Raw genomic sequence first — 7,416 nt, 5'->3', positions numbered from 1 at the left:
TCTTTCCCTCAGCAATAGGTCTGCAGAAGACCAGCCCTGCCAGCTCCAGGTTCAAAACTCATGGCCTTCTGCTCCTGTACCTCCTCTCAGAGGAGCAGACTTTCCTCAGAGCCTTAGGATCACCAACAAGGCATCTAGGGAAGGGGCTCCTGCACCAGTCCCCAAGCCTGTCTCAACCACTCTTCAGCCTGCCAAAAGTCTCTGTCCCATCACACCCTTCTGCCCCTGAGGGAGGAAATCATGTTTATTCTCTAAGACTTTATTTTCTAGAGCAGTTTTAAGTTCACAGCAAAATGAAGAGGAAGGTACAGAGAGTTGCCATCTCTCTCCGCCCCAATACACGCACAGTCTCCATTAGCAACAGACAGGGACATTCGTTCGAACCGATGAACCCCCACAGATCCATCATCATCACCCAAAGTCCAGAATGGATATTAGGGTCACTCTTGGTGCTGCACACCCTATGGGTTTGGACAAATATATAATCCCACGTATCCCTCACTATAGGATCACAAAATATTTTCATTGCCCTGAAAATACCCTCCGCTCTCCACCTGCTCACCCCTTCCTCCCAGCTAACCCTTGGCCATCACTGCCTAACCAGGTCTACCCTTGATTAGGTGCTCGAAGCTCCTGGCATTCTCCTCAGCATCCTGAATGCCTCAAACACACATAATTGGCCAACTGAAAGGAAACAGCTGGAACTGATGAAAATGACTGGGAACATGGTCCCTTCCTACGGTCATGAGTACCAGCAGCAGGCCGGGCATGGCTAAGCCGAATACAGTGTCCATCACCAGCAGCAGACTGGTGGACTCATGTCCCTAGTGGCTCTTAGTGGGTTCAGGCCACTTCCCAGTAGCCAGGAGGGCATGCCCAGTTCTCAAACAACACCTTTCCAGTTTTAAAGCCCTTCTGTCTCAACACCAGAGGAAAGACAAACAGGGGAAGGCAGGAGGAGGAGGGTTTTGAGCTCTGTCCCTAGTGGGATCTCAAGGTGAATGTGGCAAAGTCCTGCCTTCCAGAAACCCCACCTCTTGCTGCGCCCACAACCAGGTTAGCAGAGACAAGGGGCCGGGGATGCATGCCTGGCGAAGGATGGGTGACAAGGCTCCTTCTACCTGTCCACTCTAACCAGGGAAGCAGAGCGAATGGCCGGGAAGTTCCTAAGAGGACCCTAAATCTAGCAGGCTACTGAACAGCCCAAGGGAGAGCAGAGTGTGGACAGAGGGCAATGAGCAGCAAAAGCAGAGACAGACAGTGCCCAGAATAGGCGCGTTCCCGGAAGGAGCACCCCATAGTGGGAGGCACCATGGGACCCGGTGCCCTCACGCAGCACACATAAATGGCAGAAGCTGACCAGCTATGAGACCCAGAAGCCACTCCATTTGCCGGCTCAGCCATTTGGTGATTCATGAACTCATCTAACAGCTGTTCAGTGTGTACTGGGGAGAAGAAGGGGAGCCACACCGTCCTTGCCCTGGTTCACGCACAGCCACACTCCACTCTTCTCGGTTCAACAAAGTAGACGGAGGTGAGGAACAATGAGGGGCTCCTGCAGCTCACCCCCAATGCGGAGAAGAACCTAGTAGCTTCCTGAAATGCTTCACAGGCAAGTCTGCTCCTAGTGCGAATCTGTGGGCGGATGTTGTTAAGAGCACTGCAAGCTAATTCACAGTTGCCTGAGGAAACTTACAAAACCATCTCACTTCCTCTGAGAAAAAGAGGATAGCACTGGTTTCCCTGGGTGGGGGGGATGGTTGGGGTGTTCTGATTCCCTTTTATCAAGTCTAACAGCTTTGGAGGCTGTAGAGGGGAGACCCTGCCCGAGCACAGATTAACCTTCCATCTCCTCTCTTTTTAAAGATAATACAAGTTTCCAGTCACTTCACAGTAGTGTGGGGGTCAGGGTGTCATCTTGGAATCACAGAGGGTAGCTTCCCTCAGGAAAGGAGACGACGGGAAGGGCCACGTGGTCCGGAGACAGATGTGGATGCCCTCCCCCCCAGCGTTCTCCCCACCCCCCACCCGCATTCCCCTACCCCTGCCGCCCCGCTGGCCTCTGAGGCTTCCCTTCAAGGTGTGGGGTGCTGGAAATCAGTCCTGGCCTGCCCTCCAGAGCCGGCTTATTCCTCCTGGGGCTGTAGCGCTGGTAATTCAGATCCCCGAGGACTTTCTAGGACAAGCAGCCATGGACGGCTTCTGTGCTAACACCCAAGGGCTTCACCGGTCTTTAGCCTTCACCTTCAGCGCCTAAGCCGCTGCCTCCTCCCTAACGCAGGGCTGGCTTCCTGCTTAGGGTTCCCACCAGCTGGCCAGGCTCATCCTTGGCTCCACTGCTATGTCTGCTCTTCGAAGGGGATGGACTTTGAATTTAAGGAGGTTTCACCCAAAGGTGCCATCTGACTTGGCCGGAGGCAACACCGAAGTGCTGGGACTCCGGCGTGGGAGGCCACCGTCCTGATGATGACGTGGCACTTACAGCTTCTGTGCTTTATAGACGGCACCCCAGGGCGGGCTCCCCTGGGTTCCCACCTGCTGGTTGCTGCCAGCGAATGGAGAGAAGCCCATGAAAGACTGGGCCGTGCTGTTAAAGACACACAGCTGTGAGGGCCTGGCTCCTCAGGGTGTGGTTTTGAACCAGGAGCACCTGCCCCTCTTGGGACCTGTTGCACCCAAACCTGCAGCACCACAGAATGCCAGGTGTTTGGCGGGACCGTTCCAGTTCCAGTTCCAGTCCCTGCTGTGCAAGGGGACGTCTTGGCATCTCAGTTATGCGTGGATGGTTCTTTTCCTGTGTAAGGGTTTCATCTGTATCCCTCTCTCTCTCATTTTACTTTTTGCTTCACCAGCTCACACGTGCCAATGAGCACAATGGCTGCTTTACCATAAGGTCCTTCGACTGGCAGAAGGTTTGTCACCGTGTACTAGGGTGGAGTTTTCTGGACAAACACTCAGAGGGCTTGATGTTTATTCCCAAGTACTTGCCCTCCCACGAGGGAATGCAATCAAGGGGTCTTGGCTGTGGTCAAGGGTAGCAGACTGGTTGCAAGTGTTGCCCAGTTTCTTCTGGTGCCACACTTTGCCTGTGGACTGATGAAATAGGTCACATGCATTTCCTACTGCTCCACAGACATAGATGCCCCTTTGGGTAACTAAAAAAAAATTCATATTTTTATAACTTTGCTGGAGTATGATTGATATACAAAAGATAACATGTATTTATTTTAAATATTTGTTTATTTGGGGTGGGGAAGGGCAGAAGGTGAGGGACAGAGAGTCCCAAGCACTGCCCTAGGCATGGAGCCCGACATGGGGCTCCAGCTCATGACCCTGAGATCACGACCTGAGCCGAAACCAAGAGCTGTGACACTCCACCAACTGTGCCACCGAGGCTTCCCCAAGGATGGCATAGATTTAGCTTGTATGACTGTTGAGTCTGGACTTCTGTAAACACCTGCAATACTACCATCACAGTCAAACTGTCAAAGTTAACAGACATTCAACACCTCCCAGAGTTTTCTTGTGTCCCTTTGGGTTTTTTGTTTGTTTGTTATTTTAGTTTTGTTTTGGTGACAAGACTTAACACGAGATCTACTCTCGTAACCAATTTTAACCTGCCCAAGATCTTACTGTAAACAGCAACAGACTCTAGAATATATTCATTTTGCTTGACTTCAAGTTTATGAATAACTAAATCTCCATCTCCCCACCCCCCAAGCCCTGACAACCAGTACTGTGTTCTCTGCTTCTGTGGATCTGACTATTGTGGATACCTCGTATGGGTGAAATCATGTGGTATCTGTCCCTCTGTCACTGCCTCATTTCACTTAGTAAAATGTCCGAGGTCCTCCATGCTGTCACGAATGGCAGGATTTCCTTCTGTTTTTAAGGCTGGGTAATATTTCATCAAATATATATACCATCCTTTCTTTACAAATACAGATATGTAAGGTTTTTGCACTTTACCTTTTCTTTGGCCAATTCTATTTGCTAGTGTGCTGAGTTCCGTGAAAAGAGGCCACGTTCTTCAAGAGTTGAGGGGGCCACGGCTCTAAGCACTCTGAAGCTCCATGCTCCCTGGAGTGCCTTAATCAAGAGAGAAGCTTTAGGACATATTTGTATTCAGTTGTGAGTTTTCAAAAGATTTAAGTGTTCATTAAAGCTAAAATATAAACACTGACCTCTCATTTTACAGAGAAATATACTTTTCGCACCTGGATTATAGTGATGCTTATGTAACATGACTTAGAGGGACCCAAGGGTCCTTGACGGGAGAGGTAGAAGGAGACTGCGCTATGATTACCTGTGGGCAGGTGAGTTTCCTGTTTGAATTCGGTCATGACCCCAATTACAAGCATCCCATCAATCAATGGTTTCTTCCATTTAGGTCTACATATTTTTGCACTGCAACTTTTCCATTATAGCAATGCTTAGAAACCAAGAATTTAGAAAAGCTAGACTCAAAAATCAGATTTTCAAACTCTGTTACAAAAATAGCAGCCCATCAAGTCACGTTATTCTAAAGAAGATGAAAACTTTCTTCTGTTGAATGATGTAACTTTCGATTTGATCTTGTCTTTCTGATTTGTCCCTTTTGTGGGTGTTTCAGATGTTCATAGGTAGGCAGAACACTATATGCCTTTAGTTTCCAAATATGTAAATATCCGTATGTTTGGAGTGCTTGCACACTCAAAAACATTTTATTTTTAAGGGTGGACAATCAAACACTCTAGAGATCACTGAATGAGATCAATGATCTCTTGCTGTCTTTTGTCAACAAATGGGTAAGAAAAATTCTTTTGTGGCCATGACTTAAAGCCAACATCATGCTACCACATTCTTTAGGCCGGAGTCATCCTTGTTAACATTCATATTTGAGATTGTTAATTTAACACCAGACTTGGAAAGAAATGACAGGAAAGATGGGTTTCATAAATACTAGAACAATCCTACCTCAAGCTCTTCCTTGCCTCTGGGCTGGGATCCAAGTCTGAAAAGCCTGAAATTCACAGGTTCATCTTGAGACCCTTCTCCATGTTTCCCAGGAAGCAAATGGGGTCTGCTTGACGTGGCAACATCCTTTTCCAGGCATAGAGCAAAACGCAAAGAGAGGCACCAGAATCCAGTGCAGTCGTGCTGTGGGAATTCAGAAGTGTCTGAAGGTCAGAGAGTTCTTGAACTTGAAGCCATCTTTGGGATCTATCATTGTATAAGAGAAGACACAGAAGGCTAAAACTGGAGTGATTCACCCAAGAATATACAGCTTATTAGTTGGCACGTCTGAGACTGTGACCCAGTCTTGGGGCTCCCTCCACTCAAGCTCTCAAACCCTCCGATGGCCTCTCAGGGCTGAAGTGGGGCAGGGGCACCGTGAGGCTAATGGGGGAGTTGTTGGCTTATGATGCCAAATAATGTCTGGTGCTCAGTGAGCCTGGTGAGTGTTTCAAACAGAATCTCCCTGCACACTGGCTCAGGGCACCTATGTGAGGTCATTATGAGGGAATCAAGGCCTTGCCTCTGGAGAACAGAAAGCTTCCTTGCTGCTGCTTCTGCAGTGAGTGACAGACACTCCCTTTGGACCTCTGATCCTGCCTGGGGGGCCCACACACAAAACCAAAACCAAAACCAAGAGTTAAAGCCTTAACCCACTAAGCCACCCCCCTCGAACTCACTAGTTCTTTAAACAAGAACTTGTTGACTTCATTTGGTAGATAGGGGGCACCTGGTGATTTGAGGCATCTGGCAAACTTACTCTGTCTCTGAGAGTGAAAAGGTCCTTCTCAGCCCGTGTAGGAAATGCTGTGTCTGGTAGTTGGAGCTTGCTAATGCTTTGGTATTTGTCCTGCATTTTTACAACAAATAAAAGACTTTAAAGACTTACCTGTAGGCATATAGTTTGGAGGAAACCATGGCTCTTTCCAACACTGAGTGGTTTTATCCCCACACTGCCTCTTTGCCCATAATTGTACCCCAAATCAGAGTCCAGGCCCCAACTCGTCTGCTGGTCAGCCAGGGTGACTGAGCAGCTATGAACAGACCCAGAGGAGGATGGTTTGGCAGACACCCTTCTAGAGGGTCCCAGGGATCTCCACATCTTGGCACTCACACCCTTGGGTAATCCTTGCTTCTAATGAATGGAATATGGCAGACGCAGTGGGGAATCAGGTCCAAGAATAGGTTAAACAAAGACTGATTTCCTTTCTGGGGACTTGCTCTCTCTCTCTCTCTCTCTCTGTCCTCCTCAGATCCCCGACCCCATGGATGACCCTGTGAAGAGGTGCACACGGTATGGTTAGGAGCGAGGCCCTCAACCCAACAGTCGGTGAGGCACCGAGCCTCCCAGGACAATGTGAGTGAGCTTATAAGCGGATCCTGAGATGTCCCAGTTCCAGCCAACAGCAGCTGGACTGTACCTCATGAGCAAGCCGGAGCCAGAGCTCCCAGCCAGGCCGCACCCCAGCTCCTCACACACAGGACGCTGGGAGATAGCCAGAGTTTGTTGTCGGAAGTCTCCATTGGCACTATTTTATTGCAAAGCCAATAGCTAACAAACATGCGTGGAAAGGATTACTAGCAGAAATGGTAGAGCTGGAGAAAGTAAAGGGAAGAAGGAGAGAAAGGACTGAAGGAAGAGAGAGGAAGAGTAGATATGTCTCTGCAGGAGAGAACGTCCCTAAGGGCGGCCATGCCAAGTGCTAAGGGCCTGGGTCCTGGCACCAAGTGACCTGCATTTAAATTCGGGCTCTGTCACCAGAGGAGGGTCCTTGGGCTGCAGTAACAAAGTCCCCCACACCGGGAGGCTTCAACCAGAGGTGGACTGTCTCACATCTTCTTGGAGGCAAGAAGCCTGAGATGAAGGTGTTGGTTCTCTGTGAGGGCTGTGAGGTCAGCAACCTGTTCACGCCTCTCCCTGAACTTCTGGTGGTTTTCTGGCAATCCTTGGCATCCATGCCTTGTTTGGCTCTATCCACATGGCATGCCCCCTATGTGTCTGTCTGTCCCTACTCAAATTTCCCTTTTAAAAAGATAAGGACACCAGTCTTAGCCAGATTGGGACTCACCCCAAAGACCCTATTTCGAAATCAGGGCCTGTTTTGAAGTACTGAGGGTTAGTATTTCAATATATGAATTTTCAGGGGACACAGTTCAACCCACAAGAGCCCCTTGCTAGTGGCATGGCTGGGAGAAGCCTCGGTATCCTCATCTATAAAACTGAGGTAATACTCGTACCCATACAATAGAGTTGTTATAAGGACTGAACAAGTTAAAACAGTGGCCTGCACGCAGCCCTATACATGTTTGTTTTATGAGTTAATCAATCTCTTCTCTCTCAGCGGCCAGGTCTGTGGGTCTCTTCCCACTGCGGGCTCCTCATCCTTTTCCACCTACACATAGAAGATAGGTGATTTTGCT

Source organism: Mustela nivalis (genome assembly GCF_964662115.1).
Source record: "Mustela nivalis genome assembly, chromosome: 7".
In the NCBI taxonomy this organism is placed as follows: domain Eukaryota; kingdom Metazoa; phylum Chordata; class Mammalia; order Carnivora; family Mustelidae; genus Mustela; species Mustela nivalis.
Note: the sequence above shows the minus strand (reverse complement) of the source record.